This window comes from Hypanus sabinus, chromosome 17 (assembly GCF_030144855.1).
Source record: "Hypanus sabinus isolate sHypSab1 chromosome 17, sHypSab1.hap1, whole genome shotgun sequence".
Classification (NCBI taxonomy): Eukaryota; Metazoa; Chordata; class Chondrichthyes; order Myliobatiformes; family Dasyatidae; genus Hypanus; species Hypanus sabinus.
The window spans coordinates 73,024,911-73,049,043 of record NC_082722.1 but is presented as its reverse complement, the minus strand read 5'-3'; positions in this window follow the sequence as shown (position 1 = coordinate 73,049,043).

Sequence of the window (24,133 nt, the reverse complement as noted above, 5' to 3'; positions counted from 1 at the left end):
ACTAAAACCCAAATTTTCTGCATTCAGCAGTTTCTGGCACAAGAACTGAAGCAGTCACAGCAAAAGCAAGAGAATACTCAAATTGACCCACAAATCAAGTCAGAAAATAAAAGTCAATTTGCTGGGAACAAGAGTCAGCGTAATATTCTGAACAGCATTTCAAATCTATTCAAAATTATGTTTTCCACTGATTTTAAGGCAGATTTGAAAACTGCAGATGCTGAAAATAAGACCATAAAATACAAGGGCAGAATTAGGCCATTTGGTCCATTGAGTCTGCTCTGCCATTTCATCACGTCTGATCCAATGTTCCTCTCAGCCACAGTCTCCTGCTATCTCTCCATATCCCTTCATGCCTTGACCAATCAAGAATCTACAGCCTCTGCCTTAAATATACATAAGCACGTGGCCTCCACACCTGCCTGTAGCAAAGAATTAGACAGATTCACCAGTCTCTGGCTAAAGAAATTCCTCCTCATCTCTGTTCTAAAGGGACATCCCTCTACTCTGAGGCAGCGTCCTCTGGTCTTTGACTCTCCCAGCACAGGAAATATCCTCTCCACATCCACTCTATCAAGACCTTTCCCGTTCGAAAAGCTTCAATTAGAGCTCACCCTCATTCTTCTGAATTCCTGTGAATACAAGCCCAGAGCCATCAAACACTCTTCATATGACAAACCATCCAATCCTGGAAAAAATTTCATGAACCTCATTTGGAACCCCTGCAGTTTTCATTCTTTCTAAGATAAGGGGCCCAAAACTGCTCACAATAATTCAAGTGAGGGCCTCACCAGTGCTTTATAAAGTCTCAACATTACATCCTTGTTTTTATATTCTAGTCCTCTTGAAATGAATGCTAACATTTCATTTGCCTTCCTCATCACAGACTCAACCTACAAATTAACCTTTAGGGAATCCTGCACAAGGACTCTCAAGTCCATTTGCACCTCAGTTTTTTGCAATTTCTCTCCATTTAGAAAACAGTCAACCCTTTCATTTCTTCTACCACAATGTATGATCATACATTTCCCAACATGGTCTTCCATCTACTATTTTTTTCCCATATTCCTAATCTACCTAAATCCTTTGGTAGGCCTATCTACTTCCTCAAAACTATCTGCCTATCTTTATATCATTTGCAAATCTTGCAGCAAAGCCATGAATTCCATCTTCCAAATCATTGACATATAACGTAAAAAAAATTGGTCCCAACACAGACCACTAGTCACCAGCAGTTTACCAAAAAAGGCTCCCATTGTTCTACTTTTTGTCTCCTGCCAATCAGCTACTGCTTTATCCTTACTAGAATCTTTCCTGCAACACCATAGGCTCGTAGCTTGTTAAGCAGCCTTATGTGTGGCACTTTGTCAAAGACCTTCTGAAAATTCAAGTACACAACATCAACCAATTCTTCTCCGTCTATCCTGCTTGTTATTTCTTCAAGGAATTCTTACAGAATCTGAAATAAAAACAAAGAAAACTGCAAATAAGTCATGGATAAGGTAGATAGTCTTGAGTCTGAAACAAGGGAGCATAGATTTAGAGAAAGGGGAAAAAAATTAAAAGAGACCTGAGGGGGCAAATCTTGTATGCAGTTTGATCATTTTGCAGTACAACATAGCATTTTATTTTGTTCTAATTGTTTTTTTCTTGCAGAATTTAATTTAATTTGTTGTTCTTGTGAATACTGTGTCTCTACTGCTCTTTGCTTATAATACAGCCATAACTATGTCACTCCAATAAACTTGATTTTGACTTTACATTTGATTCTGTCATAACTAATATCCAATAAAATATTTGATCCCACAGTATAGAAGGAAAATGAAGTGCATGGGGTATTAGTTCATACATTGGGATATATGAGTATTTTAAGATATATACTGAGTGGCCACTTCATTGGCCACAGAAGGTACCTAATTAAGTGACAACTGAGTGTATTTCTGTGTGTTTATGATCTTCTGCTGCAGTAGCCCATCCACTTCAAGGCTCAACGTATTGAGTGCTCAGAGATGCTCTTCTGCACACTACTGCTCTAATACCTTGAGTTACCGTCGCTTCCTATCAGCTTAAACTAAACTGGCCACTCTCCTCTGACCTCTCTGTTTAAGGCCCACCAAACTGATGCTCACTGGATGTTTTATTTGTGTGTTTTTCAGATCATTCTCTGTAAACTCTAGAGCAGGGGTTCCCAATCTTTTTATGCCATGGACTCCCTACCACTAACCGAGGAATCTGTGGACCCCAGGTTGGGTACCCCTGCCCTGTAGACTGTTGTGCATAAAATCCCAGGAGATCAGCAATTTCTCAGATGCCCAAACCACTCCATCTGATAACAACAACACTTCCTTAGTCAAAGTCACTTAAATCACACTTCTTCCTTGACATTGTTAGCATGCTTTTATACGTTGAAATGCTGCCATGTGATTAGCTGATTTGCATTAACAAGCAGGGGTGCAGGTATACCAAATAAAGTGGCCACTCGGTGTATATCAGTGGCTTTAAACCTGATTCTGATTCTGGGTTTCCTGTACAATTCCCAACCAAAATCTAACCCAGGATATGAACACAGAATCTCATCAGATACATACCTCATTAGCAACAGCTGCCGTGCATTTCGCTCCTCAATCTCACTCATTTTACAAATGTGTTTTCAGTATTGAATAATAAAACAAAATGTTAGACCATATGCTTGCTTAAAGAGGCAGGTTTTAATGAACATTTTTAAGAAGTAGAAAGATGTGAAGAGGCCGAAAATTTTAGGTGGAGAATTCCAAAGGTGGTGGAATTTTTTTCTCAGCCAGCAGGAACAGCTTCTGTCTATATATTCTTTCTAAACAGCCCATGATCTTGTACTTCAACAAATCTCATCTCACTTTTCTTTCTTTCTGATGAGAATAGTCATATTTTTGTAAATTCAAAACATTAAACTAATTCAAAGGAGCACATGGGAGTCTGAAGTGTGAGTCTAACTTTGTTTACTTTAAGTGAAGTCCGTTTGTATTACGTGGTAGCGTGATGACGTATACAATTCCCATTTTCATACATACTCTATAACCCATAATGATTTAAATGAACAAGAGCAAAAAAGGTTAATCAAACTATATATACAAGATTAACCAAATATTAATGAAGAATTAAATACACGACACGGATAACTTCAGATTCAGATATATGGGTAGCCGGGTGGAGATGTGTCTCTACCAAAGGAGGTATAAGGCGTTCCTTCCCTCTGATAGCCTGCAGGTCATCTTTGGGCAAGGTGTAGTGCCTGCTTAGCCACCTCATCCCCACCCTACTCAATCAAGGTCGCTTGAAGCCATGGGAGCAGGTGGTGGATGGTTGTATGAGCAGATATCACAAGTCCTGGCGATGTCATTGACGCCCAACACAAAATCTCTGAAGGGGTTTTGATAATGGCTGGGGTCACCTGTCTTGTAAAGGCCCTGCCCAGAAGAAAGCAATGACAAAACACTGTTGTAGAAAACATTTACCAAGCACAATCATCATCAAAGAGAGTTGGAAGACAATGAACACCCCCGATATACAACGTGGCACATAATGATACTCAATGTGGCAGCAACTCAATGTATAAAATAATGCAGACATGATCAAGAAGTTCAGCTGTTGCTCAGACCAAACATCAGAATGGGATAAAATGTGATTTAAGTGACTTTGACCGTGGAATGGTTGTTGGTGCCAGACAGTTCAGATAGAGCATCTCAGGACTGCTGTTCTCCTCAGATTTGCACATACAACAATCTTTAGATTTTACAGAGAGTGGTGTGAGAAACAAAATACATTCAGTGAGTAGCAGCTCTGTGGATGAAAATGCCTTGTTAATGAGGGAGGTCAGAGGTGAATGGTCAGACTGGTACAAGCTGACAGGACTGCAAGGGTAACTCAAATAACCACGTGCTACAACAGTGGAAAATAGAAGAGCATCTCTACATCAAAACTTGATGTGGGTGGGCTGCAGCAGAAGTAGACCATGAATTTACTGTACATATGAACTTAATTCTTCTTGTACAGGTACAAATAGATGGAAGCTCTTGCCTATGACAGCATATATACTTATTGTCTTTTTAAATAGCAAGCATTGTTTTTGTCAGCCTTTGCAAACCGGTAAGTGGGGAGGAGAAGTTTGATTTGTGCAATAAATATGCACTGAAAGGGATCCATTAAGAATCAAGAGCTGTCAAACAGCCTGAAGTGTTTGCAAAGTACAGAGAGCTTTGAAACCTAGAAGCTGTTTTTGTTTTGTGGAGCAGATACCTCCATTCTGCAAGTTGCCTCTTGAAGACAGGACCTCTGTCATTTATAAAAGCATCAAAATTGTGACCACCTGACAGATTTGGCAACCTGTCTCCAACGGCAACTTAGAAAGATTCAGCAAATCAAAGGTTCAGCGCAGTAGCAGCTGAAATGCTTGTGGGAAGCTGAGTGTAGGTCGATCTCTGAGGCTCTGTAACCTGCCCCTTTTTAAAGTGATGGCCCAAGACAAGTTTTCTTTGTTTAATCTACAATTTATGGACACTGTGTAACTTCTGTATGGAGCAGCATCCATTCTTCCAGCCTTCACTTTACAAGAGCAGAAAGCAGTGGCATGGGAGAAGGTGTATCATTGTTTCAGAAGTGTTATATCTGGTACATGGATTCCTTGGAAGGTTTAAGAGATTTGGCTTGTCCCCAATGATCCTCGCTAATTTTTTTGCAGATGCTCCATAGATCACACCCTAACCAAATGCATCACAGCTCAGTACAACACCTGTTCTGCCCATAACTGCAAGAAATTGTGGTGGTGTACAACTTTACTACATCACACACATCAAACAGCAGCATCTCCTCACTAACTCTGAAACTTCCCACAGCCTTGGGAAAGTAGCCTACATAACTGAGGGCCCCTCCCATCCCAGTTATTCTCTCTTCTCCCCTCCTTCTTTCAAGCAGTAAATACAAAAGCCTGAGTTATATGTATGACCAGGCTCAAGGTCAGCATTTGTCCCTCTGTTATCAAACTCCTGAGTAAACTTATTCTGTAATAAATTTAAACTCTTCATCTCTCAGTCTAACTCAACCCTACAACTCACCTAATTTATAATATCCTGTCAGAGTCATCTTACATACAGATCAGAATTAGAATTGGGTTTAACATTATCGGCATATGTCGTGAAACTTGTTAACTTAGCGGCAGCAGTACAATGAAATACATGATAAATATAGAGAAAAAATGACATTAAGTATATGTATATAGTTCTATTAAGTAGTTAAATTAAAATAAGTAGTTCAATATAACAGAAATAAAAAAGTATGAGGCAGTGTTCATGGGTTTAATATCCATTTAGAGATCAGATACAGAAGAGAAGAAGCTATTCCTAAATAGCTGTGTGTATGCCTTCAGGCTCCTGTACTTCCTTCCTGATCATAACAGTGTGGAGAGAGCATGTTCTGGGTACTTCTTTATCTAGTATCATTTTATGTAACACGCACAAAATTCTGGAGGAATCCAGTAGGTCAGGCAGCATCTATGAAACGAATAAACAGTCAACATTTTGGGCCGAGACCCTTCTTCAGGAATGAAGGGGGTGGGGGAGGGGAAGGAGGATAGCTAGAAGGTGATAGGTGAAGCCAGGTGGGAGAGTAAGATAAAGGACTGGAGAGGAAGACATATGATAGGAGAGGAGAGTGAACCACAGGCAAAAGGGAAGGAGGACCGGAACCCCGGGGGTGGGGGGGTGATAGGTAGGTGGGATGAGATGGAATTCCAGAGTGGGGAATAGAAGAGGGGAAGGGAAAGGACTTTTTTTTATCAGAAGGAAAAACGTTATTCATGCCATCCGGTTGTAGACTACCCAAATGGAATATATGGAGTTGCTCTTCCACCCTGAGGGTGGTCTCATCTTGGCACAAGAAGACATCATTGACCAACATGTTGGAAAGGGAATGCGAATGGAAATTAAAATGTTTGGCCACCGGGAACTTCTGATTTTGGCGGATGGAGCAGATGTACTTGATAAAGTGGTCCCTCAATTTGTGCCGGGTCTCAACGACGTATAGGAGGCGGCATTGGCAGCACCGGATGCAATAGACAATCCCAGCATATCCACAGGTGACATATTGCCTCACCTAGAAGGACAATTTGAATGGAGTTGAAAGAGGCGGATGTGAGTGGGCAGATGCAGCACCTTGGCTGCTTGCAGGGATGCATGATCAGTCCATATACAATATATAAGCTAATCTTATTCATTGATATTTATTGTGATTTTTATTGTGTTCTTTATGCTTATTGTGTGTTTTTTTAAAAGCTGCATTGGATCCAGAGAAGCATTCTCTTTTATACTTCCGTACTGACGAATTGCTATAAACAATCTTGAATCACAGCTCTTGCACATTACCTGTCTACCTAAACTGCACAGTCTCTGTTTCTTTTCCTTTTTTCCCTTTGCACTATGAATGGTGGAGTGAAGATTTGACTCTACCAAAGATGGTGTAAGCTGCGCCTGGTAAGTCTGTCTTGCAGATCACCCTTGAACAAGACATAGTACCTGCTTAGCACCCTGATGCTGGTCACGTGAAGCCTCAGAAGCAGCTGCTGCATATCAGAAGTCCTGGTTATGTGACCACTGATGCCAGGCAGGCAACCTCTGAAGAGTATTGATAATGGCTGGGGTCACCTGTCTTATAAAGACACTGCCCAGAAGAAGACAATGGCAAACCACTTCCGTAGAAAAACTTCTGTAGACTAAATTTACCTACACCATACAACATGGCACATAATAATGATGATGACTATGCCATTGTACTTGTATAAGGAATAATCTTCCAGACAGCTTGCAGATAAGGCTTTTCATTGTGTCACAGTACATGTGGCAACAATAAACCAACTCATATACAAATTATCTAGATACTTATGATATATTTATCAGGGGAAGTTGAATATGTCGCCTCATTAAAGGAAGAACTTGAAAGCTTGAGAGAAAGATGAGAGAAGAGTTAGCAGGATGCTGCCTAGATTAGAGAGCATGTCTTTTGATTGAATGAGCTAGATCTTTTCTTCTTGGAGTGAAAGAGGATGAGAGGCAACTTGACAGACATGATAATTAAAAGCAAAGTTAGGATGGACATCCAGAGACTTTTTTCCCAGGGCAGCAATGGCTCATGTCAGAGGCAAGTGTCAGAGGAAGTGTTACGGAAAGTGGAAGAAAGTTTAAGGGGGGACATCAGAAGTGGGTTATTTTACACAGAGAGTATCTGGAACACATTGAAGGGGTGGCAGGAGAAGCAGATGCATTAGGGGTATTTAAGAGACTCTTAGATAGGCACATGGATGAAGAAAAAAGTGGAGGGTTCTGGGCTCTATAGGACGGAAGGGTTAGATTGATCATTGAATAGGTTAAAAGGTCAAAGGAACATCATGGGCTGAAGGACAAGTACTATGTTCTGCAGTTCCGTGTTCTGTTTTACAGGATAGATGAATTTTTATTAGCATCAGAAGTTTGGAGGATGTCAGATGTTAGTCTTTTGTTCAAGGAAGGTAATCCTGGGAACATTACATCCGTGATAGGTAAACTATTTGAGATTATGCTTAGAGACAGGATTGATAAGCATTTGGGGAAACATCATATGACTTGGGCAGTCAGCATAACTTTGTGAGGGGTAGGCAGTGGCTCATGAACCTAACTGATCTACTCGAGGAAGAAGCAAAACAATTTCTGCGAGAGTAGAGCAGTGAATGTGTTGTACATGGATTCTAGTGTGGCATTTGACAAGTTTTCCATTCCCCATTCAGAAATTCATGGAATCCAGGAAAACATGGCTGTATGGATTCAGAATTGGCCTGCTCACAAAAAGCAGAAGAGAGTAGAAGATGGAATGTGTTCTGCATGGACGTCTGTGACTAATGGTGTTTCACACAGTTTTGGTCTAGGACAACTGCTGTTTGTAACTTTTATAAATGTCTTGGATGAGAAAGTGGAAGAATGGATTGGTATGTTTACAGAAGGTTGATGGTGTTGTGAATCATGTAAGAGGTTTCTGTTGGTTACCATGGGACATTGGCAAGATGTAGAACTGGGCTGAAATAACAAATGGAATTCAATTCAGAAAAGTGTGAAGAGATGCTCTTTGGAGGTGAAGCTTGAAGGCAGGGTACAAAATTTACAGTTGGATTCTTATCAGTAAGTGGAACCGTAGGATCTTGGCATCCAAATCGATTGATCCTTCAAAAGTTGCCACTCAAGCTGATATTATTGTAAAGAAGGTGTATGGTGTTGGCCTTCATTTGTCAGTGAATTGAGTTCAAGAGCATTGAGATAATGCTGAAGCACCAAGAAGCTGTAGTTAGACAACACTTGAGTGTTATGCTCAGTTCTGGTCATATCATTATAGGAAGGATGTGGAAACCTTAGAGAGGGAACAGAGGAGATTTACCAGGATGCTGTCTGGAATAAGGAGTGTGTCTTATGAGGATAGTTCATAAACAGATTTATGATTCCAGAATCTGCCAATTTAATTATTTTCCAATGCCGGTGGCGCAGCTCACTGATTATAAAGATGTCCCCAATTTATAGGAGCAAACTTCAATGCAACTGATCACTGCATTGTTGGTAAATGTCTGGTACATGTGCGTATGTTTAACGTAGAGAACAAGAAACAAGAGTACCACAGTCGCATAGTGGGTAGTGCAACATTATTACAGCTTGGGATGTCAGAGTTCAAAATTCGTAAGGAATTTGTACATCCTTCCTATGTGCACACAGGTTTCCTCAGAGTGCTCTGTTTTCCTCCTACAGTCCAAAGATGTGTCTGTTAGTAGGTTAATTGGTCATTGTAAATTTCGCTATGATTAGGCTTGGATTAAATAGGTTGGTTGCTAGGCAGCAAGGCTCATTGGGCCAGGAGGACCTGTTTTGTGCTCTATCGCAAAGTTAAAATAAATAAAATTTTAAGGTGCTTGAGGTAAGTACAGAGGGTTTTTTTTTACACAGAGTGATAAAAGTCAGGAACGCACTGCCTGGTGTGATGGTAGAGTGTGCTACTTTAGGTGTATTTAACACATGTGACATAAGATATAGGAGCAAAATTAGGAAATTTGGCCCATTGAGTCTGCTCCAGCATTCCATTACGGCTAATTTATTATCCCCCTGTGGCAATAAATTACACAGATTCACCACCCTCTGGCTAAAGAAATTCCTTCTCATGTCTGCTCTACTTGTAAGTCCTTCTATTCTGAGGCTGAGGCCTTTGGTCCTAGACTCCCACACTAGAGGATACATCCTCTCCTTATCCGGTTTCTCTAAACCTTGCAATATTCAATAGTTTTCAATGAGAACCCTCCTGATTCTTCTAAACTCCAGCAAGTACAGGCCTAGATCCATCAAATGCTCCTCATACTTTAAGACTTCCATTTTCCGAATCAATCTTTTGAACCTCCACTGGACCTTGTCCAATTCCAATATATCTTTCAGCACAAGGGGCACAAAATTGCTCACAATACTCTGTGCGGTCTTATCAATGCCTTATAAAGCTTCAGCAATATACCCTTAATTTATATTCTAGTTGTCTTAAAATGAATGCTAACATTGCATTTGCTTTTCTTACCACTAACGTTTAGGGTCTGTATTGTGCTGTAATCTTTACTGCTTTATATTCTAGGATTCATGTCCTTGCATTGATACATAGAACACTGAGAAGTGAATTAAGGTTTTCATATTAGTGACTCTCTTTCCAACTCCAAAGCTTCAACCATCTGTGGGGTGTCCAACATTAATGGAACACACTACAGCACATTACAGGCCCTTCAGCCCTTGATGTTGTGCCGACCCATATATTTCTTAAAAAAGAAGTACTAAACCCACGCTACCCCATAACCTTCTATTTTTTTTTCATTCATATGCCTGTCTAAGAGACTCCTAAATACCCCTAATGTTTTAGCCTCCACCAGTCTCTGGCAAGTAATTCCAGGCACTCACAACCTTCTGTGTTTTTTTAAAAAAAACTTACCCCTGGTGTCTCCACTCCCTTAACTTTGTACATATGACCTCTGGTGTTTTCTATTAGTGCCCTGGGAAATAGGTACAGTCTCTCATAATCTTGTAGACTTCTATCAAGTCCCCTTTCATCCTTCTATGCTCCAAAGAGAAAAGTCCCTGCTCTGCTAATCTTGCCTAATAAGACTTGTTTTCCAATCCAGGCAACATCCTCTTCACCCTCTCCACAGCTTCCACATTCTTCCTATAATGAGGTGACCAGAACTGAACACAATCCTCTAAGTGTTGTCTCATCAGAGATTTGTAGAGTTGCAATGTGACCTCTCTACTCTCTACTTGCCTGGAAGATGTAGCTTCAGCAACTCTCAAGCACGTTGACATGAAAGCAACCTGTTTGATTGGCAACCCGTCCACCAACCTGAAATGCGCAAGCATTCATGTTCTCTGTAAATGCCATTCCGCCTGGCTGTACATCATCTGTCTGATACAGGGACAAGACATCAGCCACATGAGTAGAAGAGTATCTGTAAGCTCCCCTTCATGTCTGACCAGTCTGACTTGAGAGAGCAGAATTCTGTTTCTTCTCTGTCATTAGATCAAAATCCTTTACCTGACAGCTCTTCAGGGACAGGAAGGCAGGTGAACCAACTTTCTTAGGGGCTGGGACAGGCCATTAAGGGTGATTTTAGGGATGCCTTAGAACAGAATATCATATAAAGATCTTGGATTTAGTGTCCTTTTAAAGAAGATATAGAGAACAAAGAACTTTAAATCAATTGTAGATATGAACAAAGGAGACATAACCAGGGTCTACTCTAAGTCTTGTATTGATTTTGAACTAAATTTTCAATATTCAAAAATCCTACTGCAGTGAAAAATAAATGCAATATGTCCTTTTAAAGTTAATCTTCATTAATGATGTTTCAGCAACTTATTTATATATTATTGAAGAAAAATTGGGAAATCATCTGCACATGTTCATTATTGGCTTTGTATTTGTTGAAATTCACTGGCAATACAATCTTCATCTTTATCAGGAGCAACTCCAGGCCCTCAAACCTGCTGGGAGAGTTCCCTCACTCTTAAATCAATGGTTAGATAAAAGAATGAAGTAAGTATTGCCTTGGAACTTCTCATTTTGTAAATTGGTTAATTGATTTATTTTTCTCTTGTGCTCCAAAACTATAGTGAAAAACTATGTTTTGCATGTAATCCATACAGATCATTTCATCACATCCGTATATCAGAATAGTTTATTCTACATTCTGCTTTTTTTCCCTGTTCTGACCTTAATGAACAGTTGTAATGAGAAGTTTATCACTGTGCCTTGGTACATGTGACAACAACAATCCAATTTACCATTGTATGTACAAGGGAAAAGAAATAACAGGATACAGAGAGTATTGTTACAAATACAGAGGAAGTCAAATGCAGGTGAGCAATATTGATGCAGCTACAAAGAAGGCACGACAGCGGCTATATTTCTTTAGGAGTTTGAGAAGATTTGTTATGTCACCAAAGGCACTAAGAAATCTCTATAGATGTACTGTGGAAAGCATTCTAACTAGCCAAATCATTTTCTGGAAAGATGGCGGCACATGAAAATGCGGCAGCATCTCGGGGGCCAATCAAAGGTGCTTTTTTCTTTGCAAAATTAGTTCTTTATGTTCCAAAGACAATTTTACTCCAAGAACTCCGGTATTTTCTGTTTAGGTTTAAGGTTTCCAACATCTACAGTATTTTCGTTTTATTTGCCTACCCCACTAGTAATATCACAATCAATGCTCTGCGAAAGCTAGGGCTGTCACATACAGGAAAGATGTGACTGCATAAGAGGGTGCAGAGGATCCCACAGTTAAGTATATAATCCTGGCAAAGGCATTGTCAGGATTAGAGACTTAGCAACGGGAGGCAATGTTAAACTTGGTTTATTCCCTTTCTGTTGAAGAAGAGTGAGTGAGATTTAACTGGGATGTATAAAATTAAGAGGGGCTTTGACAGAGCAAATAGGAAAGAGCCATTTCCCTTCTAGAAGTGTCAGAACAAGGTGGAAGAGATTTAACTTAAGTAGTAGAAGGTGGTATGGTAGTGTAGCAGTTAGCATAATGCTTTACAGCACCGACAATCCAGGTTTGATCCCTGCCGCTGTCTGTAATGAGTTTCTACATTCTTCCTGGCATAATTTTCAGCTTCATTCACGTACACAAGCTTCTGTGCACATTCCAAAGATGTATAGATTAGGGTCAGTAAGTTCTGATGAGTTAGGTTTTGTAACTTCACAACATTAAACTGATTCAAAGGAAGACATAGCAATCCAAAATGCCGGTCCAGCTATGAGTTGACTCTAAGTGAGGCATGTACATATTATATGGTAACGTGATGACATGCGCAATTCACATATTTATAATTGTAACCCGTAATGAATTATTTAAAGGAACAAGAATGCTTAATCAATTATATATATATATATATATAAGATTACTCAAATATTCCAGAAATATCAAATACACAAGGTGATGTATTTCTCCTCATATTTTAATATTTCAATGTACATGTGGACACAAAGAAGCTGACCTTTAATCAAAACCTTTGAAGAAGGATCTGAAGATTCATCTTTCACCAACCGTGGCGTGGTGTCTGAAACCCACTGTCTAAAAGGTGGGAGAAGTAAAAACTCTCTGCATATTAAAACAGTGCATGGATGTTCAGTTATAACAAATCAGGGTGGATAAATCCCCAGGGCCTGAGAAGGTGTTCCTTTTGACCCTACGGGAGGCAAGTGCAGAAATTGCCGGGGCCCTAGCAGAGATATTTAAAACATCCTTGGTGTTGTGAGAAGTCCCAGAGGATTGGAGGATAGCCAATTTTGTTCAGATGTTTAAAAAGGGCTCTAAACAGAAACCAGGAAATTATAGGCTGGTGAGTCTGACATCAGTTGTGCGAAAGTGATTAGAATGTATTCTAAGGACCAGATATATACGGTATATATATATATATATATATATATATATATATATATATACTGGATAGACATAGACTGATTAAGGATAGCTAGCATGGCTTTGTGTATGGTAGATCACATCTAACCGATCTTATAGAACATTCAAGGAAGTTACCAGGAATGAGGATAAAGGCAAGGCAGTGGATGTTGTCTACATGGACTTTAGCAAGGAGTTTGACAAGGCTTCACATGGTCTAGAAAGTTCAACCACTCAGCATTCAGGATGGGGTAGTAAATTGGATAAGACATTGGCTTTGTGGAAGAAGCTGAAGAGTGGTAGTAGAGGGTTGCCTCTCTGACGAGGGGCCTGTGACTAGTCGGGTGCTGCAGGGACTGATGCTGGGTCCTATGTTGATCAATAGTTCAATAGTTGCAGGTAAATATAAGAATCCAAAAAGTAAAAGCTACAAATAAATATAATGTGAAAACCATTAGCATATGGGTTAGAAACATAGAAAAACTACAGCACAATACAGGCCCTTCAGCCAACACTGCTGCGCGGAACATGTACTTACTTTAGAAATTACCTTGGGTTACCCATAGCCCTCTATTTTTCTAAGCTCAATGTATCTATCCAGGAGTCTCTTAAAAGACCCTATCATATCTGCTTCCACCACCATCACCGGCAGCCCATTCCATGTACTCACCACTCTGTGTAATAACTTACCCTTGGCATCTCCATTGTACCTATTTCAAAGCACCTTAAAACTGTGTCTTCTTGTGCTAGCCATTTCAGCCCTGGGAAAAGGCCTCTGCCTATGCACATGATCAATGCCTTTCATCATCTTATACACTCCTATCATGTTACCTCTTATCCTCCGTTGCTCCAAGTAAAAAAGGCTAAGTTCAGTCAACCTATTCTCGTAAGGCATGCTCCCCAATTCAGGTAACATTCTTGTATTTCTTCTCTGCACCTTTTCTATAGATTCCACATTATTCCTGTAGTGAGGTGACCAGAACTGAGCACAGTTCTCCAAGTGGGGTCTGAACGGGCTTCTATATAGCTGTAACATTACCTCTCAACTCAAACTCAATCCCACAGTTGATGAAGGCCAATGCACTGTATGCCTTCTTAACCACAGAGACAGCCTGCACAGCAGCTCTGAGGGTCCTATGAACTCGGACACCAGGATCACTTTGATCCTTCACACTGCCAAGAGTCTTACCATTAATACTATATTCTGCCGTCATATTTGACCCACCAAAATGAACCACTTCAAACTTATCTGGGTTGAACTCCATGCAATACATGGAAAGGCAAATGGCAGACAATACTCTTCATGACACAGGACATTGTTGGAGCTGAACGGCAAACAGGAGACAGATGGCAGGCAATATTTACCTTGACATGGAGAGACAGGGTTACACAGGTCAACCTTGGCACTGCAGTAAAACTTAGGATGCACCATTCTAAGTGGCCGGGAATGTGAATTACCACACTGGCTGAAGCAACGTTCTGGCAATGAGTGGATGCAAAACTGTGGTTTTTATGCAGCAGGTTTAGAAGATAATCAGGTGCCGCAATCAAGGAGCCCAGGAGAACATGGGGAAAAGGGAATTAGGATAGTAGGAGGAATTAACAATCCGGACCATGACAAAGACTTGCATAGGGTACCTTATCAAATGCTTTGCTGAAATCTATATACAGTACATCTGGTGGTCTACTTTCATCAACATGTTTAGTCACACCCTCAAAAAATTCTATCAGGCTCGTAAGGTACTACCTGCCTTTGACAAAGCCATGTTGATTATTCCTAATCATATTATGCCTCTCCAAATGTTCATATCCTGCCTCTCAGGATCTTTTCCATCAACTTACCAACCACTGAAGTAAGACTCACTGGTCTATAATTTCCTGGGTTATCTCTACTCCCTTTCTTGACTAAGGGAACAACATCTGCAACCCTCAAATCCTCCAGATCCTCCCCTATCCTGATAAATGATGCAAAGATCACTGCCAGAGGCTCAGCAATCTCTTCCCTTGCCTTCCATAGTAGCCTGGGGTACATTTCATCTGGTCTTGGAGACGTATCTAACATGATGCTTTCCAAAAGCTCCAGCACATCTTCTTTCTTAATGCCTATATGCTCAAGCTTTGCAATCTGCTGTAAGTCATCCCTACAATCACCAAGATTATTTTCCGTAGTGAACACTGAACCAAAGTACTCATTAAGTACCTCAGCTATCTCCTCTGGTTCCATACACATTTTTCCACTGTCACACTTGATTGGTTCTATTCTCTCACATCTTATCCTCTTGCTCTTCACATACTTGTAGAATGCCTTGGGGTTTCCTTTAATCCTGATCACTAAGGCCTTCTCGTGGCTCCTTCTGGCTCTCCCAATTTCATTCTTAAGCTCCTTCCTGCTAGCCTTATAATTATCAAGATCTCTATCATTACCTAGTTTTTTGAACCTTTCATAAGCTTTTCTCTCCTTCTTGACTAGATTTTCAACAGCCTTTGTACGCCATGGTTCCTGTGCCCTACCATCCTTTCCCTGTCTCAGTGGAATATACCTATGCAGAATGGCATGCATATATCCCCTAAACATTTGCCACATTTCTGCTGTACAGTACCCTGAGAACATCTGTTCCTAAATTATGCTTCCAACTTCCTGTCTGGTGGCTTCACATTTCCCCTTACTCTAATTAAACTCTTTCCTAATTTGTCTGTTTCTATCCCTCTCCAATGCTATGGTAAAGGAGATAGAACTGTGATTACTATCTCCAAAAGGCTCTTGCTCTAAGAGATCTGACACCTGACCAGGTTCATTTCCCAATACCAGATCAAGTACAGCCTCTCTTCTTGTAGACTTATCTACATATTATGTCAGGAAGCCTTCCTGAACAAACCTAAAAAACGCCACCCCTTCTAAACCATTTGCTTTAGGGAGATGCCGATCAATATTTGGGAAATTATAATGTCCCATCACAACAACCCTGTTATTATTACAACTTTCCAGAATCTGTCTCCTTATCTGCACCTCTATGCCCCTGTAACTATTGAGTTGTCTATAAAAAACACCCAGTAAAGTTATTAACCCCTTCCTGTTTATAATTTCCACCCACAGAGACTCCAAGGACAATCCTTCCATGATGTCCTCCTTTTCTGCAGCCATGACACTATCTCTGATCAGCAGTTCCATGCTCCCACCGCCTTTGCCTCCTTGCCTGTCTTTTCCAAAACATCTAAAGCCTGGCACTCTAAGTAACCACTCCTGCCCCGAGCCATCCAAGTCTCTGTAATGGCCACAACATCATAGCTCCAAGTACTGATCCATGTTCTAAACTAATCCGCTTTGTTGATCAAACATGAGGAAATCTGCAGATGCTGGAAATTCAAACAACACACACAAAATGCTGGTGGAACACAGCAGGCCAGGCAGCATCTATAGGGAGAAGCGCTGTCAATGTTTCAGACGGAGACTCTTCTTCAGGACTAACTGAAGAGAAAGATACTGAGAGATTTGAAAGTAGTGGGGGGAGGAGGAAATGCGAAATGATAGGAGAAAACCGGAGTGGGTGGGATGAAGCTAAGAGCTGGAAAGGTGATTGGCAAAAGTGATACAGAGCTGGAGAAGGGAAAGGATTGTTGGACAGGAGGCCTCGGGAGAAAGAAAGGGGGAGGGGGGATCACCAGAGGGAGATGGAGAACAGGCAGAGTGATGGGCAGAGAGAGAGAGAGAGAGAGAGAGAGAGAGAGAGAGAGAGAGAGAGAAACAAACAACTAAATATGTCCGGGAGGGGGTAAGAAGAGGAGGAGGGGCATTAACGAAAGTTAGAGAAGTCAATGTTCATGCCATCAGGTTGGAGGCTACCCAGCTGGTATATAAGGTGTTGTTCCTCCAACCTGAGTTTGGATTCATTTTAACAATAGAGGAGGCCATGGATAGACATATCAGAATGGGAATGGGATGTGGAATTAAAATGTGTGGCCATTGGGAGATCCTGCTTTCGATGTTGGACCGAGCGAAGATGTTCAGCAAAATGGTCTCCCAGTCTGTGTCGGGTCTCACCAATATATAAAAGGCCACATCGGGAGCACCGGACGCAGTATACCACACCAGCCGACTCACAGGTGAAGTGTCACCTCACCTGGAAGGACTGTGTGGGGCCCTGAATGGTGGTGAGGGAGGAAGTGTAAGGGCAGGTGTAGCATTTGTTCCATTTACAAGGATAAGTGCCAGGAGGGAGATCGGTGGGAAGGGATGGAGGGGACGAGTGGACAAGAAAGTCGCGTAGGGAGCGATCCCTGCAGAAAGCAGAAAGGAGGGGACGGAAAGATGTGCTTCGTAGTGGGATCCCGTTGGAGGTGGCGGAAGTTACCGAGAATTATATGTTGGACCCGGAGGCTGGTGGGGTGGTAGGTGAGGACAAGGGGAACCCTATCCCGAGTGGGGTGGCAGGAGGATGGGGTGAGGGCAGATGTGCGGGAAATGGGAGAAATGCATTTGAGAGCAGAGTTGATGGTGGAAGAAGGGAAGCCCCTTTGTTTAAAAAAGGAAGACATCTCCTTCGTCCTGGAATGAAAAGCCTCATCCTGAGAGCAGATGCAACGGAGACGGAGGAATTGTGAGAAGGGGATAGCATTTTTGCAAGAGACAGGGTGGGAAGAGGAATAATCCAGGTAGCTGTGAGAATCTGTAGGCTTATAGTAGTTATCAGTAGATAAGCCATCTCCAGAGATGGAGACAGAAAGACCAAGAAAGGGGAGGGAGGTGTCAAAAATGGACCAGGTAAATTTGAGGGCATGGTGAAAGTTGGAGGCAAAGTTAACGAAGTCAACAAGCTCAGCATGTGTACAGAAGGCAGTGCCAATGCAGTCGTCGATGTAGCAAAAGAAAAGAGGGGGACGGATACCCGTATAGACTTGGAACATGGACTGTTCCACAAAGCCAACAAAAAGGCAGGCATAACTGGGACCCATGCGGATGCCCATGGCTACACCCTTGGTTTGGAGGAAGTGGGAGGAGCCAAAGGAGAAACTATTGAGAGTAAGAACTAATTCCGCTAGACAGAGGAGAGTGGTGGTAGAGGGGAATTGGTTAGATCTGGAATCCAAAAAGAAGCGAAGAGCTTTGAGACCTTCCTGGTGGGGGATGGAGGTATATAGGGATTGAACGTCCATGGTGAGAATAAGGCGGTGGGGGCCAGGGAACTTAAAATCATTGAAAAAATTCAAAGCGTGAGAAGTGTCACGAACATAGGTGGGAAGAGATTGAACAAGGGGGGATAATATCGTGTCCAGGTATGCAGAAATGAGTTCAGTGGGGCAGAAGCAAGCTGAGACAATAGGTCTATCTGGACAGGCAGGTTTGTGGATCTTAGGTAGGCGGTAGAAACGGGAAGTGCAGGGTGTGGGAACTATGAGGTTGGTGGCAGTGGATGGGAGATCTCCAAAGCTGATAAGGTTGGTGATGGTATAGGAGAAAATGGCCTGGTGCTCCTTAGTGGGGTCATGATCAAGGGGTATATAAGAGGAGGTATCAGAGAGTTGTCGTTGTGCCTCGGCCAGGTAGGGGTCAGTATGCCAAATAACAACAGCTCCCCCCTTAACAGCGGGTTTTATAGTGTGGTTGGAATTGGTGCAGAGGGAGCGGAGAACAGAGCGTTCGGAAGGAGTGAGGGTGGAATTGGAACAGATATCCCACTGATGACCCCTTCTCTCATCTTCAACCCTCCTCCTCTTCATGGACACCCAGCTCTGGTCTTCTGCCTGCTCTGGATCTCTTTATTGCTAATTGCCAATGGGACATCAACCGTCTCAACTTCACCACACCCTGTTTTCTCTCTCTCTCTCTCTCTCTCTCTCTCTCTCTCTCTCTCTCTCTCTCTCTCTCTCTCTCTCTCTCTCTCTCTCTCTCTCTCTCCATCCTTCTGAACTTCTGAAAGTCCCAGTGGTCTGTCGCAGCTTGTTATACTGATGTCATAGTCCTGCCTCATCCTGGTGTTTTAAAGTGACACCCACAGTAAATGAAACCATGGTCATGCAACATCTTAAATAAAGAACACAGGCTTTGTGATTTTGTGATATTTTTAGTCAGATGTATTGGATGAACTCAATGTATATACTTGCATCACATTATTATAAAGCTATAAGGTATCTTATACTTTGTCAGAAAGTGCTCAAAAACTGCTGGAATGGGGTTTTGGACCTATCCCCAGGAAAAATAAGGAGAAATGTCTGATCCCGTACAAACTTCTGAGTGAAAATCAAACCCATTTCTCCCCTAAATATGTTGCTTTTTAAAAAAAAAATTTCAAAAAAATTTTTTGTTTCATTAACACATCCCTCAAAAATTTCAACCAGACCTCTACTTTTGGACCCCATGTTTTTATTTTATTTTCTTGAGATACAGCGCGGAATAGGCCCTTCCAGCCCTACAAGCCTCGTTGCCCAGCAACCCCACATTTAATGCTAGCCTAATCCCAGGGCAATTTACAGTGACCAATTAACCCATCAACCAGTATGCTTTTAGACTGTGGAAGGAATCTGGAGCACCTGGCACAAGAACAAACAACCTCCTTACAGACAATGTCACGAATTGAACCTGGGTCGCTGGTACTGTAAAGTGTTGTACTAGCCATCCCAAGGAAGGCTGTGCTGGCATTGGAGAGGGTCCAGCGAAGGTTCACAAGAGTGATCCCTGGAATAAAAGGGTCAAAGGTATATGGAACATCTGATGGTTCCAGGTTTGAACTCTCTGGGGTTTTGGAAGGGAAAGCATGGGAAAGGGTATAGAGGAGATTTACCGGGTCGCTGCCTGGTTTAGAGAGTATGGATTATGATCAGAGATTAAGGGAGCTAGGGCTTTACTCTTTGGAGAGAAGGAGGATGAGAGGAGACATGGTAGAGGTGTACAAGATATTAAGAGGAATAGACAGAGTGGACAGCCAGTGCCTCTTCCCCAGGGCACCACTGCTCAGTACAAGAGGACATGGCTTTAAGGTAAGGGGAGGGATGTTTAAGGGGGATGTTAGAGGAAGGTTTTTCACTCAGAGAGTGGTTGGTGCATGGAATGCACTGCCTGAGTCAGTGGTGGAGGCAGATACACTAGCGAAGTTTAAGAGACTACTAGACAGGTATATGGAGGAATTTAAGATGGGGAGTTATATGGGAGGCAGGGTTTGAGAGTCAGCACAACATTGTGGGCCGAAGGGCCTGTAATGTGCTGTACTATTCTATGTTCTATGTTCTAAGTTTAGTATAATCGGGGGATATCATTGAAACCCATGGAATATTGAAAGGCCTAAATAGAATGGACAAGGAAAAGAAGTTCTAGGATCAGAAGGCACAGCCTCAGATAAGAAGACATCCATTGTAACAGAGATGAGGAAAAATTTGTTTAGCCAGAAGGTGATGAACCTGTGGAATGCATTGCCACAGAAGGCTGTGGAGGCCAAGTCATTGGGTATGTTTAAAGCTGAAGTTGATGGGTTCTTGATTTGTTAGAGCACCAAAGGATAAGGAGGAGAAGACAAGAGAATGAGTCTTACAGGAAAAATAAGTCAGTCATGATCAGACTTCCAGCAGACTCAATGGGTTAACTGAGTAATTTTAGTCTGAGAGTTAGAAAGATGCTGACTCCTCATGTATTTTTAATAAACAGCAAGTTACCACTGATCCATGTCTATTCTCAGCCTTTTATTTTGACCTTTGGAATTTGCATAACTTTGATAAATAAATTCTTTTTATTTAACAAAGGTTTTCAAGCCGATTATGATCTGTTAATAATTGATTTTATTTGCCTTCTCTCCGCTGTCACCTCCTGCCCTGAAGCTGTTGTTTGCTCTCCTAGGTTATGGCTGTCAGCTGTTCCTTGACCAAGTCACCATTGCTTTCCAGAGGATCTTGAAAAATTAAGATGTCCCCTTATGCAGGTCAGTATGCATGAATAACAAAAAAAAACAACAGGGAAGAGACTTGCATCAATTTGGCAACTTCTTGATGATTCATTCTGCATAGATTTGTTGCATTCTGCAGGAGGAATTTCTTTACCCAGAGGGTGGTGAATCTGCAGAATTCATTGTCACAGATGGCTGCAGAGGTCAAGTCATTGGCTCTATTTAAGTAGAGGGGCATAAATTCTTGATTATTAAGGGCATCAAAGGTTAAGGGGAGAAGGCAGGATAATTGGGTAGAGAGGCATAATAAATCAACCATGATGGAACGGCAGACCAGACTCAATGGGCCAAATCGCCTAATTCTGTTCATGTTCTTAAGGACTTATGGTTACGTAACAGTATTATTTTTTTGCATTTCTGCTCTGTCATCCCCATTCCACTCTTAAGTTGATTTGTTGCTCTGATGTAAAGTAATGATAGTTCTTGATAGATTGCTGGAGAAAGGAAGGGCCAAATACCTTGTTTTCACAACATTCGTCATGTGACAGTTAATTCGCTGCGTTCGACTTAACATCATCTTCAATCTACTTGAGGTGCTTTGGTCTTCCTCCTCCATAATTAAGAGCTTTGATGTTAATTAGGATCCATCAATAATTGATTTTCTTTGCAAGTTTGCTTCACCTTCTGCTTTGACGCTGTTGTTTTATTTTGGAACTTTCTGGTACTGGAGTCACTGGAAGTTTCCATTTAGAATCAGAAACAGGTTTATGATCACTGACAAATGTCATGAAATTTGTTGTCTTGTGGCAGCATTACAGTGCAAAACATAAAAATTTCAATAAGTTACACTAAGAAATATAAAATAAAAACAGAGCAAAATATGAGATGGTATTCATGGGTTCATTGTCCAATCAGAAATCTGACGGCAAAGGAGAAGAGGCTGTTCCTAAAAGGTTGAGTATCTTCAGGCTCCTGTACCTCCTCCCTGATGGTGGCAATGAGAAGAGGGCATGGCTAAATGGCTAGGTTCCTGAATGGTAGTTGTTGCTTTCTTGAGCTATTGCCTATTGAAGATTATTCTGTTGTAGCTCAATAAAATTCTGGTTAGATCACACTTAAGTCTGGTTAGACTAAACTTCTGAAAATTATGTTCATTTCTGATCTCTTCACTATAAGAAGGATGTGGAAATTTAGAGAGAGTGCAGAGGAGATTTACTAGGCTGCCTCCTGGATTACACAAGTTGTCTCATGAGGATAGTTTGAGTGAGTTAGGGTGTTTCTCTTGGAAGTGAAGGAGAAAAACTTGATAAGTTTATGAGAGGCATTAAGAGTGGACAGCCCGTGACTTTTACCAAGTGGTAATACTTAATACCAAAAGATATTGTTTTAAGGTAAGTGGAGGAAAGTTTAGGTGAGATGTCAAGGTAGTCTTTTAACAGAGAGTGGTAAGAATCTGAAGTGCACAGACAAGAATTGTGGTAGATTCTGATATAGTAGGGACATTTAACAGATTTTTGTGGGTTATGTAAGAGGAAAGGATTAAATTTATAGTGAAGTAAGTTAAAATGTTTATAAAGCCCTAAGACCTTAAGATATAGGAACAGAATTAGGCCAATTTGGACCATTGAGTCTGTTCCACCATTTCACCATGGCTGATTTATTTTCATCTTCAACCCCATTTCTTGCATTCTTCTGTCTTGGTCTCTACAGTCATGTCTTTGACAATGAATTTCGCTACCCTCTGGGTATAGAAAATCCTCATCTCTTCTATTCTGAGGCATTGTGCCATGGTCTTAGACCTCCCCACTATTTGAAACAATCTCACCAAGTCCACTCTATCCAGGTCTTTCAATATTCAATAAGTTTCAGTGAGACCACCCCCCACCATTCTTCCAAACTCCACAGAGTACAGGCCCAGAGCCAGCAAATGCCCCTCATACATTAACCCTTTCATTCCCAGCATTATTCTTGTGGCCCTCCTCTGGACCCTTTATACTGCCAGCATATCCTTTTTCAGGTAAGTGGTCAAAATTGCTCATAATACTCCAAGCACCATCTGACTGATGTCTTATAAAGTCTCAGCATTACATCCTTGCTTTTATATTCTAGTCCTCTTGAAATGAATGTTAATATGCTTGGGGTGGTGGTAGAAGCAGAAACATCAGATGTTTTTAATAGCTGTTTAGACAGAATGTGAGGAAAATGGAAGGGTAGGAACATCATGTAGGCAAAAGAAATGAGTTTAGTTGACCACTCGGTTAGCAATTTGGTTGATCTGATAAAACATTGTGGGCCCTGGGGCCTGTTTCTGTGCTTTTTATGTTTTATGTTCATTGCATTTGTATTACTCAACTCAACCTGCACACTAGTCTTAGGGAATCCTGCACTAAGACTCCCAAGTCCCTTTTAATGTCTGATTTCTGAATTTGCTCACAATTAGAAAATAGTCTATACTTCTAAAGTTCAAAGTTCAAATTGAACTTATTATGAAAGTACATCTGTGTCACCATATACAACCTTGAGATTCATTTTCTTGTGGGCATACTCCATAAATCCATAATAGGATAAAAACCACAATGAGAACTCTTTATGTGGATGTACTCAGTGGTGGTGAATTCTTATATGTGATGGACTGGGCCGATCCATTATTTTTTGTAGAATTTTCTGTTCAAGGGCATTGGTGTTTCCATACCAGACCCTCCACTACACATTCACAGAAATTTGTCAATGTTTTAGATATTATGTGGTATCTTCTCAAACTTCTAACTAAGTAGAGGTACTGTCATGTTTTCTTCATAATTGCACTTACATGCTGGCCTAGGACAGGTCCTCTGAAATGTTATCACCAAAAAATTTAAAGTTGCTGACGCTCTCCGTCTTCGATCCTCTGACGAACACTGGCTCATGGACCTCTGGTTTCCTCCCTTTGAAGACAATAATCAGCTCCTTGGTCTTGCTCACATTGAGTAAAAGGTTGCTGTGATGGCACCACTCAGCCAGATTTTCAATCTCCTCTCATATGCTGATTTATCACCATCTTTGATTCAGCCTACAACAGCCAAGGTCTTGGAGCTGATTAGTTTTGAGGGGATAATGGTATCGAATGCTGAGTTGTAGTTGACATCTTTGCTGTCCAGATATTCCAGGACCACACTATGTTGCATGACCATGCATTTCCCTACACTACATCCCATCTGCATACAGCATAGAGGGGGCCTAAGGGCCTGAACCATGCTGTACTATGTTCTCTTTGATTTTGTCTTCAGTCAGATGATGGATAAAATGCAATATTGGACTTGGC